The sequence below is a fragment of the Oncorhynchus mykiss genome, chromosome 6 (assembly GCF_057628025.1).
Source record: "Oncorhynchus mykiss isolate SJ-2025 chromosome 6, ASM5762802v1, whole genome shotgun sequence".
Taxonomy (NCBI): Eukaryota; Metazoa; Chordata; class Actinopteri; order Salmoniformes; family Salmonidae; genus Oncorhynchus; species Oncorhynchus mykiss.
In genome coordinates, this window is record NC_143027.1 from 49,921,434 (window position 1) to 49,928,547 (window position 7,114).

Consider the following 7,114-nt stretch of genomic DNA (forward strand, 5'->3'; position numbering starts at 1 on the left):
GTCCACTCGGGATCTGCCCCTCCAGGTGGAATCCCACAAACCCTCCAGGTATCGACGATCACCACCGGACGCCGGCATCGTCTCGGGCAGAAGGTCCACCCGGGATCTGCCCCTCCAGGTGGAATCCCACAAACTCTCCCCCCGCTTATCAGCCAGTTCCCCATCTCCAAAGTCATTAGCCCCTCTGGTGTTCATCTTCTATTGCCCCGTACCCATTGTATACAGTTGAAGTCAGACATTTACATACACTTAGGTTGGAGTCAACACTTAGGTTGGAGTCAAACTCATTTTTCAACCACTCCACAAACTTCTTGTTAACAAACTATAGTTTTGACAAGTCGGTTAGGACATCTACTTTGTGCATGACACAAGCAATTTTTCCAACAATTGTTAACAGATAATTTCACTGTATCACAATTCCAGTGGGTCAGAAGTATACATAGACTAAGTTCACTGTGCCTTTAAACATCTTGGAAAATTCCAGATAATTATGTCATGGCTTTTGAAGCTTCTGATAGGCTAATTGACATAATTTGAGTCAATTGGAGGTGTATTTGTGAATGTATTTCAAGGCATAACTTCAAACTCAGTGCCTCTTCATGGGAAAATCTAAATAAATCAGCCAAGACCTCCACCTCCACAGGTTCATCCTTGGGAGCAATTGCCAAAACGCCTGAAGGTACCACGTTCATCTGTACAAACAATAGTGTGCAAGTATAAACACCAGGGGACCACGCAGCCATCATACCGCTCAAGAAGGAGATGCGTTCCTAGAGATGAACGTACTTTGTTGCTAAAAGTGCAAATCAATCCCAGAACAACAGCAAAGGACCTTGTGAAGGAGGAAACAGGTACAAAAGTATCTACATGCACATAACCTGAAAGGCCGCTCAGCAAGGAAGAAGCCACTGCTCCAAAACCGCCATAAAAAAAGCCAGACTACGGTTAGCAACTGCACATAGGGACAAAGATCGTACTTTTTGGAGAAATGTCCTCTGGTCTGATGAAACAAAAATAGAATTGTTTGGCCATAATGACCATCGTTATGTTTGGAGGAAAAAGGGGAGGCTTGCAAGCCGAAGAACACCATCCCAACTGTGAAGCACTGTAAAGGTCCTATGTGTAGCTGGTGTTGGGAGTCAGGCGCAGGACAGCAGATATGAGTAATCAAAGTACTTTACTCAAAAAAATACAAATATACAAGGCAATAAATGATAGCCCACAAATACGGACCGAATTACAATAAACAATCACTCACGAACACAACATGGGGAACAGAGAGTTAAATAATAAACAAGTAATTGGTTGAGTGAAGCCAGGTGTGATAAGACAAAGACAGACACCGACCTCGGGTACGACCAGGAGGACGAGGCGCAGGGCGATCCGGATGGAGACGGTGGAAATCCTGCAGCAACGAAGGTTCCAGGACTTACTTCCTCCACCGGCACCCAGCATCTCTCGTCCGGACCGTACCCCTCCCACTCCACGAGGTACTGAAGGCCCCTCGACCGACACCTTGAGTCCAGGATGGCTCGAACAGCATACGCCGGGGCCCCCTCGATTTCCAGAGGGGGCGAAGGAACCTCCCGCACCTCAGCATCCTGGACCAGCCACCACCGGCCTGAGGAGAGACACATGGAACGAGGGATTAATACTATAATCTGGGGGAAGTTGTAACCTGTAGCATACCTCGTTCAGTCTCCTCAGGACTTTAATTGGCCCCACAAACCGCAGACCAAGCTTCCGGCAGGGCAGGCGGGGGGGCAGGTTTCGGGTCGAGAGCCAGACCAGGTCCCCCGGTGCAAACACAGAGGCCTTGCTGCGGTGGCGGTTGGCGATCGCTTTTTGCCGCCTCACGGCCCGTTGTAGGTGCACATGGGCGGCGTCCCAGGTCTCCTCCGAGCGCTTTAACCATTCGTTCACCACAGGGGCTTCAATCTGGCTCTGATGCCACGGTGCCAGAACTGGCTGATACCCCAGTACTCACTGGAAAGGAGAAAGGTTAGTGGAGGAGTGGCGGAGTGAGTTTTGGGCCATCTCTGCCCAGGGGATGAACGCCGCCCACTCCCCCGGATGGTCCTGGCAATATTACTGCAGAAATTTACCCACATCCTGGCATTACTCTCGGGGTGAAAACCTGAGGCGAGGCTTAGCGAGACCCCCAGACGTTCCATGAATGCTCTCCAGATCTGGAGGTGAACTGGGGACCCCGATCAGAAACTATGTCCTCAGGCACCACGCAGTGCCCTGTCGTTCCATCCCGCGCTGGCGGCTAGGGTCCGGAAGTCCAAGGCGAAATCCTGAGTGCTCATCGTCCCCTGCCTCAGGTGGAACAGACGTTCACCCGCTGCTCGACCCGGTGGTGGCGGCGGGTGAACTCTGTGTAATGGTCCAACGCCGCATCTCCCTCACTTCATACGGCTTTGGCCCACTCCAGGGCTTTGCGTGAGAGGCAGGAGACGAGGGCGGACACGCTCTAACACCCCGAAGGAGCCGGGTGGACGGTCGCCAGGTAGAGCTCCAGCTGGGGTAGAAACCATGGGCATCCGGTAGCTGTCCCATCATACTCCCTCAGGAGCGTGAGTCGAATCCCACTGGGACCAGATGAAAGAGGGGTAGACAGTGGGACCTGCTGTAGTGGGGCTGGTGGAGGTCCCAACGATCCATTGTCTGCAGCACGCGATCCATGGCCCAGACGTTGCAACATGGTCGCATGCTGCTGAACGTGCTGCTGCTTTTTTTCTGGTTTGTGCGAAATCGTTAAGAATAATATAAAACCAGTTTGCACACCACCAAGGTGAATTGGTTTAGTCTTGACTCTTGGTTGACAGTGTTGGGGGATGGGTAATGTATTGATGCTCAGGTGCCAAATCAACACAAATTTGTTTCTATTTGTCTTTGTTACTGCTTTCTGATATTTGTTTTCTTATTTTTGTATATATTTATATAGTTTTAAAGGTTATGATTATTTATTTGTGTTGTTTCAAATGTCTGAATAAAAATGTCAGTTTGTGCAGAATGGTGTTTTTTTTTTCGGTGCTGAAGGGGGGGGGGGGGGGGGGGTTTGTTCGCCCGGGGAGCCATACAAGCTAGAACCGCCACTGCTCACACATAATATGCACATACATTAATACTGACTCTACACACCCGCACACCCACTCACATATAAGCTGTGGCTACTCTGTTTATCTTGTATCCTGTTGCCTGGTCACCTTACCCCTTATACATATCTACTTCCATCACTCCAGTATCCCTCCACATGTAAATATGGTATTTGAACTTTTAAAATATTTCCTGTATATAGTAGGATGCCCTGCCTCACTTTTCTCCACACACCGGAAACAATATTGGATGTGTTATTTTTTGGCCAATATATGCGGCTCTTTGTTTATAATGCACTGTCCGCTCTCCCTTGAGGCTTTCCCAGGTTGATGCCCAAACAGCCTCAGATCACGAGCTCAGATCATGTTTGAGCCTTGGATTGGACAGTGAAACACACACGCTCGCATGGGGGGTGATAAGGGACATATATAAGGCCGTACCACCTGACATGACGATACCAACACCTTACTAACATCTGCGTGACTCCTGCGTTACACATCTAACTTACATGACATGATACCAACGCCTTACTAACGTCTGAGTGATGCCTGCATTGCGTGTTAATGGAAGTCATAATGTGCCTCGTTATATTTATATGAATTAAATCGCAACCATAAATGTTAGAAATGTTTAAATCCCGTGCAAGCAAACAATTCGAAGTAGCCACCTTGAACTATAGTGTAGCCTACGGTTTGTGTATTTCAGTTATCGCTAAAGGCCTAGAAAAGATTATGTCCAATCTATAGATCATCTGCTTTCCCTCAACACCTCATGGAATGGTATGTTATCTTATCTCGCTGTATACGGATCTAAATGTTGTTAGCCAATCACAGATTGTGTTGTTACCAGTTCCACATCAGACAACCAATAAGAGTGTCCATGGCCTTCAGAGTTTATAGTTACTATTTGGGATCCTTGGGATGTCCCTTCCTTCGAATAGAGCAGTTCATAGACTTTCCCAGAGGGTCCGTGCTATTCAGGTTCCTTGGGATGTCCACACCTCTATCAAGTTACACATGTAAATTGGTTAAGTTTAGTGTTTAGGGTAAGGACATCCCAATAAATCCGGATTGCAGTGACCGTTCATAGAATGAGAGACTGGCACGGTATTTGAGAGCTCGGCAGCGACACAGACATTCATTTGTTTTTTTACAAGGGGCAGAAGCGATTTTCGAGTGTCTGCCCCAGATAGTTTCCTTTTTCGAGATGATGAAAATAATTACCAAGATGTCCTTGACCAATTGAAGAGTAAGTAGGCTGTATTTAAGTTGTGATATAGTTAGGAAATATTTAGGAGTAGTGCTGTGTTAAGGCAAATTTGGTTTATTTTAAATTATTGTTTTGTTAATAACATATTGTCGAATGCACGTAGGCAATATAATTTACTGTGTCGATAGCAGAGTAGGCTAGTGTACAATAACGTAATTTGATGTGCTAGTATTATTTAATGGATTAATTCAGTTGTAAATTAAATAACTACTTTTCACTGAAGGGAAACAAGGAAAACATGCAACTTCGATCAAAGACCTAAAATCATGCCTGACAATATCACAACGGTATAATAATATAGTGTGGATACAGTAGTAGCCTATTCTACAACAATGTAACAACTGTATGTGCTTGCTAGTATTATTTATCTAATTGATCAATTAAATTGTAAATGTGGATGGGTATGCTATTTCATTCAATGATTACGTTATTGTACAAGGTAGATACAGGAGTAGTCTATAGTCTACAAATATAATGTAATTGAATGTGCTATAGTATCACTTATTTAATTGATGAATACAATTGTAAATGGGGATTGGTAGGCTACTTAATTCAGTGAATACTGAATATATTGCTATCTCTGGGAGTATGTTAATGACGGCTTCAGCTGTTGAACTATGGCAATGTCGAACTAATTTCTAAATCTCTTTCTTTTAGTCCAGATGGGATGAGCCAGAGCAACCAATCAGCTTCACTGCAGGTGCTCAACCCACCACCCTCACTGTTCTCCCTCCACAAGTAACCACATCCTCTTCTCCTATTCAACTACTTTGCCACCACACTAAAAATGACTGTATATATACCCCTGTGCCATCTCAGTGTAACATGATCCATCCAAGGCCTCAGCTGGATACCTAAAATGTGAGAAATGTAAGCAAGATGCTATATGTATGTGTGTGTGTGTATGGATGGAGTTCCAAGTAAAGACTTGATAAGATGGCAAAGGAGATAGTGATGAGAGTGAGAGCATACAGTATGAAAATAAAGACCCCTTGGGATCTGAAATGAGTGTGGGGTGCCTCTTGTTTCTCCTTTTTTCCCATTTGAGGATACTACAGTCACTCATGGTGGAAGTTCTTGGAGCACTGCGATTTAAGTCTGAGCAGAGGTTGACAAAAACCTTCAAAGGTGGTGGTGCTATGTTGCATGTTATCTTGAATACCAGGCAGATGTTTGAGTACAGAATCAAATGGTGTAAACTTAACAGGCTAAACAGCGTTCTTTGGCTATCACCAAATGAGATAACTTTTTGGTTCCAGGTAGGTATTTTTGGTTCCATGTAGAAGACTCTGTGAAATGGATCCCAAAAGGGTTCTACCTAGACACAGAAGGGGTTCTACCTGGAACCAAAAAGGTTTATCCTATGGGGACAGCGGAAGAATCCTGTTAGTTTGTAGATAGCACCTTTTTTTATCTGAGAGTAGGCCTATATTGCAGTCATGGTTCCGTGGATATCTGTGAAAAATAAAATGTATTGGTGGTGATGAGTTAATCAGAAATAGCCCTAACCACTATGAAACATCCCCACTTTCAGCACACATTTGCAAGCGGGCAAAGCAACCTATGTGTGCTGAGGCATGTATGATCACTCAACGTTGACAGGACTAACAGAAAATACATGCTTGGGACTCCTGAGTGGCACAGTGGTCTAAGGCACTGCATCTCAGTGCTAAAGGCATCACTACAGACCCTGGTTTGTTTCCAGGCTGTATCACAACCGTCCATGATTGGGAGTCCCATAGGGCAGCGCACGATTGGCCCAGTGTCGTCCGGGTTAGGGTTTGGCCGGGGTAGGTCATCATTGTAAATAAGAATTTGTTCTTTACAGACTTGCCTAGTTAAATAAATAAAAAATATATAAAAACAAGCAAACAAAAGATGACATGTCTAACTTGCATCCTTATGCAATTATTACGAGACACCCTGCTACTCCTACATTGACCCCCCCCCCCCTCCATTTGTTTTGTTCAATGCTGCTACTCACGGTTAATTATCTATGCATAGTCACTTCACCCCCTACTTACATGTACAAATTACCTCAACTAACCTGTGCCCCTGCACACTGACTCGGTACCCCCTGTATATAGCCTCGTTAGTGTTATGTTATTGTGTTACTTTTGAATTTATTTAATTATTTACTTTAGTTTATTTGGTAAATATTTTCTTAAACTTCTTGAACTGCACTGTTGGTTAAGGGCTTGTAAGTATGCATTTCAAGGTAACGTCTACTTGTATTCGGCGCATGTGACACAATTTGATTTGATTTGAAATAGCTAATCCTGGCTACCAATGTTCCAGTATTAATTTATTGAGGTAAGGTTTACATGAACAAGAACCTGTTGAATCTAGGGGTCATTTTTTAAAAAATTTTAAATAACGTTCCCAAAGTAAACGGGCTATTTTTCAGGACCAGAAAATAGAATATGCATATAATTGACAGTTCAGGGTAGAAAACACTCGAAAGTTTCCAAAACTGTAAAGATATTGTCTGTGAGTATAACAGAACTGATATTGCAGGCAAAAGAATGAGAAAAATCAAATCAGGAATGCAGCGGTTTCTAAATAAGAGTCCCTTCCTATGCTTCCCTATTGAGCAGTGAATGGGATATCAACGAGATTCATTTTTTCTATGGCTTCCTTAATGTGTCTAGTATCACAAGACATAGTTTCAGGCTTTTATTTTGAAAAATTAGCCTGAGTGACAACATTTTGCGTCAGTGTCCACCTGATGGCTCTTTGTGTA